General features: G+C 36.3%; 1 long non-coding RNA gene across 1 annotated transcript in view; it reads left to right on the top strand.

Moving 5' to 3' along the window:
• The first annotated feature begins 1,226 nt into the window (after nucleotides 1-1,226).
• The window catches only part of LOC103876022, a 151,520-nt gene continuing 146,746 nt past the window's right edge, over nucleotides 1,227-6,000 (top strand). Inside the window, exon 1 of the long non-coding RNA XR_002515821.2 lies at nucleotides 1,227-1,327. This is a non-coding gene — a long non-coding RNA (uncharacterized LOC103876022). The remainder of the gene's footprint in view (nucleotides 1,328-6,000) is intronic.

The following is a 6,000-nucleotide window of genomic DNA, read 5'->3' as shown; positions in this document are numbered from 1 at the left end:
ATTTGTTTATTTCTGCACATTGGCTTCTATGTATCAAGGCTTAATAAATGTTTATGGAACAAATTAAGAATTTTTTGGCCCAGTATTTGGCTCTTACAATTAGTAATCTTTGTGGCAGCTCCTAGTATTCTGAGAAATAATAATCAATATCAATTATAAAGTGCTTAGAGTGCTCCTGGCATCTAACAAGGCATTTTATTTATGTTATCTCATTATTTTAAAAATAACTCTCTCTGTTAGGGTTTATTTTCACTCTTTTTTCACATGAAAAATGTGAAGCTCAGAAAGGTTAATCGATTTGCCTATGATTACTCCTCTGGTGTTCAATGTAAGTGGAATTCAATCACACATCTTTCTGATTCCATGGCTTGTACTTATTTTGTGAACAAATAATGTCCCTTAAGAATGATTACCATGGTACAGGTAAGAGAACTGGAACTAAGAGAGTTTAATAATTTTGCCTAAGGTTATATGGAAAATAACCACCGTTGAAGCTTGGGTTCATTTATCTTTCCTAGGTGAGTTTTTCAATGCCTGTTTCCAACTGAATTTTCTTAACTCAACATAATAGTATTAGTCACCTTTAACACTGTTGGATGGGGCACAAATTTTGAAAAGTACATTATTACTGTTCATCCTTTGGGATTACTTAAACAATTCTATTCATTTTAGATGTTTATTTGTTACATTTGTTCCTGATGCTTGGTGAAAATAGGATAATACAACAATATCCTCTTTCCTTGTTTTCCGCCTTTGCTTCTGTCGACTCTTTTTTATTAAGTATGTTCTTTAAAGAGATGAATTAAGATATGTGCTTCTGATGTCACCACAAATAAAAAGACCTACAGAGATGTCCATGTACCTCAGAATCATCTTTGGTTATTTAGCAGGAATATTAGTTTAAACATGGTGTGTCCATGACACACTGGATAGATTTCAAGGAGGAAGTGGAAAGAACATTAATGACAAGATAGGGGGTCAGGAAGGAAGTGAGAAAAGAAAGTAAAAAATACATTGTGTCCAAGTGAAAAATAAGTTAGATGTATGGCCTTGGAATCAAGATAAAAAAGAGAGGAAATTCTATATGTGGTTATTTATAGTATAGTTATACATGTTCATAGCAACATTGTTGCTCAGAATGCTACTAATTTAGAGATTTTATACTAATTTAGAAATTTTTCTCTTCTTTATTTTTTTCTTCAAAGAATGTTGAACACTGCTTAGAGAAAGAGGCATATTTGCAGTTGACAGAGAACTGTCAGAACAGGTCTTCAGGGACTCAGGCTGAACATGGGGGAAGATTCCTCTAGTACACGGAGTACTTAGAGTAAGTACCATCACTGCCTATGTCTAGGCATCTATTCCCGAGCCAACCTATGCATCGACAGTTGATCTCACCTTGAGATCAACACCTTGAACAGTTGATCTCAGAGATGCCATACTGTCAATGTGGGTGCTTGAAGCAGTTATCCCTTGTCTTTTTAGAGGGTATCTGCCAATCACTGCAAGAGCCCTTGTTAGGTTGACATCAGCCCAAGTCTCCAGCAGACCAGGGATTCGGACCCGTGCCTGTTATAAGACTAGAAAGTTCATGTCCAGAAGATCCAGGTGGCTAAATGCTTTCTTTGGTAACATCATAAATGTGACCTACTGGAAATGAGACATATAAAGGCAGTCTGAGGTCAGATTCCTATTTTTCTCTTGCCTACCCTGTAGCTCCAGTTCTTAACCCTGGCTGAACATTGGAATCAATCTCGGAAAATTTAACAAATGATGTTGCCTAGGCCACACTGCCGGATATTCTGATTTAATTGGAATGAGGTGTAGCTGTAGAATGGGATTTAGATAATCTCCTCAAGTAATTTTAATGAGCAATGAACACTGAGAGCCTCTGCCCTAAAGGACGTCTTCCTTCCCAATATAACACACATTTATTTTGCTTACCTTCCTTGCTGGCACTGCCATGGACAACATCCATTTTTCTGACAAAACACAAGTGACTTGACTTTGTCCCTACAGCTGAGAAAAAGGGATAAATCTGAGCATTTTCATAAAATTAAATGTAGCGACTATAAATAATTACCAGTACACTGTTAAGCTTATTGTGGATAGAGTTTTGCTAACAAAGAGAAGTATTTTGTACTTACGAGAAAGGCATCATCAAACATTAGATGTATAATTATAATATTAATATGCCTTTCAGGAAAATGCAAAAGACACTTAATAAAACAGGGCATTACTTTCTGAGTATCTAATTAAAATTATTTTTATAATTACATTGAGGATACAATTATTTTAATAATTACAATAAGGATACAGATATTGTGAATGTATTTGTGAAGACTGGGGCATATATAGCATGGGAATGTTGTCAACTACATATCACTTTGATATTTTGATATTTCCCCATTTTTACTTACTTTCTTTTTTTTTTTTTTTTTTTTTTAGACTGTGTCTGGCTCTTTCGCCCCGGCTGGAGTGCAGTGGCCGGATCTCAGCTCACTGCAAGCTCCGCCTCCCGGGTTCACGCCATTCTCCTGCCTCAGCCTCCGGAGTAGCTGGGACCACAGGCGCCCGCCACCTCGCCCGGCTAGTTTTTTGTGTTTTTTAGTAGAGACGGGGTTTCACCGTGTTAGCCAGGATGATCTCGATCTCCTGACCTTGTGATCCGCCCGTCTCAGCCTCCCAAAGTGCTGGGATTACAGGCTTGAGCCACCGCGCCCGGCTACTTACTTTCACATACATTATATAATAATATTTTCTGGCCAGGGACAGTGGCTACCACCCTTAATCCTAGAGCTTTGGGAGGCTGAGGCTGGAGCATTGCTTGAATCCAGGAGTATGAGATCAGCCTAGGCAATATAGTGAGACCTCATCTCAAAAAACAAAAACAAACACAAAAACAAAACAAAACAAAAAACAACAAATAGCTGGGCATGGTGGTGTGTGCCTATAGTCCCAGCTACTCAGGAGGCTGAGGCAGAAGAATCACTTGAGTCCAGGATTTCAAGGCTGTAGTGAGCTATCATTTTGCCAGCCACCGCACTCCAGCCTAAGCAACAGAGTGAGACCCCATCTCTTAAAAAAAAACTTCCCATGACATTCGGAGTTTAATTATGATTATATTAAAGTAAACGGCAAGTAGTAAAGTAATAGTCATGATAATAATGCTGGAGATTATGATCTCAATATTACACAAGTGCCATGAAAATTGGATTTAAGTAGAATTTTTATTAGCAAACTTCCTTTCAATGTACTAGGAAAATCTAATATGAAATATATTTTATTTTGAGTATTTTTGTAAAGTGAATTATTAAAAATATATTTTTGCATTGATTTGAATTTCTATATACTTTTTTCAAAGTAATTATTAAAATATTGTTTTTCCTTTCTTAAAACACATGTTTAATCACCTATTCCAACTTGAATGCCATTTATTTCTATTCCAAATATTAGGGTGGCAATATCTTGTGAGTGCACATCTGATGCTTATTTTATTACAGATGGTTAGTGGGATAAAATGACTTCTCAGAAATTAGAATTTTGGTGTTTTGTGACCTTTCAAAATTTTTTTTAAGCAGAAAAAAATAATTTGAAAAGTGTAATATAGAACTTTTTAAAAAGACAGGGTAAAGTATTAAAAACAATATTTCACAGACCAATAAACTTTTTGTTCAGACCACTATTTATTTAAATAAAAGATATTGATGTGGCCTTACCAGTGCAGAAAACACAACTTAGTTATTATTCCAGTAGTTTTCACTGTAAAAATTAAGGCTGAATTGAAGTCTGAGAAAATGTTTCATAGCACAACTGAAAGAAAATAAATTTAGGCCAAACACAACTGCAATCTAGAGTGTCCTTACCTTTTCCAGTCTTACAACAGGTGGGTCTCAGAGCTGGGTTCTGGTGCTGAATTTGGAAAGTGCTTAAGAAGAAAGTTAACAATTAGTTTCTTTCTAGGCTCTCTTAGACAAGACAAGATTCATGTTCTGAGACTTGGAAGAGTAGTTGATTCCATGAGCCAATGAATGAAAAGGAAGAGAAAAAAAGACACATCCACCGTGAGAAAATGCTCCTCTCACAGCTGTCACTTTACCTTGTCCTTGGAAGAGCTCTCCAAATTGCTTAGAATTCAGCAAGTGTTTAATTAAATAAATGTATAGGCACTAAATCTAGAGGTCTTAGTAATGACATTCAGGTTTAGTGCCTATACATTTATTTTAAAATCATTCTTTGAAAAAGACTAATAACACAGGCTAAATACACAGTCTTAAAACAAATGAGTGGAACACACATGTTTTCAGGCTTCCTTTTGATCCTCTGCTTAATCCCAAGAGGTGGGGAGAAGCCATGTTGTCTGTGCCTCTCTTTCTCCCACAATGCCTTGCAAAGTGTCTTACTCAGACTGGGTCTTGAGAGAATATTTATCAAATGAATGAAGATACAATTTTAAGGTTGGAAGGACATTTATAAGTAACTTAGTACAACCCTCTTATTTTAAAAGCCAAGACAATGAGACCCGGAGAGGAAAATGACATTGTACTTAAGATCAAAGCTATGGCTGTGACCTAAATTTCCTAACTCATGTTGCAGTGCTGTTTCTACTCCACCTTTATAAGGTAAATAGGAAAATTTGCCAGATATTTTTCAAATTGCCCATGGAGAGTGGTCCAAATGGCAGGTGCAGCCACCGGACGTGGTTACTCGATCTGTTCAGTTGTATTTACCTTTCAATATGTTTGCTTTCTGAACAAGAAAGGCCAGCTCCATTAGGTAAATGACTAATCCACTAAAATGGAATCTAAATAAATGAAGTGGCATCTTAGAGCTGCTTGCTGTTTTGGGGTGGGGGCTGTCAGGGACAGGAGAAGGAAGACTAAGGAAGAAAAACCTAATAAAATGTTTTTTTTTTTTTTGTAAACAAAACAGTTACGCTTCTCATAGAGGTTTGAAAACAGTGCCATTGTGTATTTTGAGAACAAATGGTTTTTCTAACTTCTTTGTCAATAAGTATGCCCTCTTTTTCTAAAAATGTAGGTTACTAGAAATCTAATTAGACATTTGCAATTCTTTTACAATAACTTTATCTGACTGTCTCTTTACAATGATTAAAAGATATTAGAGGATTGCATTCTGCTATGAGCAATTTGTTTCATCAACCATTCATTTATTTTTTAATTCATTCAGCAACACATGCAGGGCATCTACTGTGTTTTAAATATTATATTAAGTACTCGGGATACAGAGTCAAGAAAGTCACAGTCCCTGACTTCTAGGACCTTACAGTTGTCTTGGGGAAATGTATATTCACATAATTTTAATGCAATGTAAAGTGCTCCTTGTATTAAAGATAGTGTGACTCCAACTCTGTGTATCATGCAGGGTAGAGACACGTAGGAAACGTTGCAAAAAATATAATGTTCAAGTGAATTTTGAAGTAGGAATTGATTAGCATTTTGTTTAGCCTGGGACACAGAAACAGCGGTTCTGGCATTAAATAAAGACTCCAACTATAAGCCTACACACAGTTCAACTACTCTTGTATCTGGTGAGTGCACTATTAATTCAGTTCTCATGACTTCAGGAACAAGTGTGACTCTTCGGAGCTGTGGTGTTTGTAGGTAGGCTATGAGAACTCTGAAACCAGATGGTCTGGCCTCAAATGCCCAGCACCATGACTTGCTAGCATGTGTTTCTCCTTCTGTGTTTTAGTTTCTTCATTTACTAATGGTGATGACAATAGAAGCTATGTCTAGAGCAGATGTCAAGCTCATGTGCCCTTGTATGGTCTTATGTATTTGTGGCTGGCATTTGTTTAGGTCACTTGATGTCTGGACTATATAGTTGTGAGGCATTTTGAGGATCTCTATGATTGACTCATAGAGTTACTGTGAGATATAAATAAGAAATACACGGTGAAGATTTACCTTAGTGCCTAGCACATGGTAACACCTAATAAATGTTGACTTTTATAATATTAATGGTAATAATATTTAT

This window comes from Papio anubis, chromosome 9 (genome assembly GCF_008728515.1).
Source record: "Papio anubis isolate 15944 chromosome 9, Panubis1.0, whole genome shotgun sequence".
Classification (NCBI taxonomy): Eukaryota; Metazoa; Chordata; class Mammalia; order Primates; family Cercopithecidae; genus Papio; species Papio anubis.
Note: the sequence above shows the minus strand (reverse complement) of the source record. Positions and strands in the feature narration are given on the sequence as shown.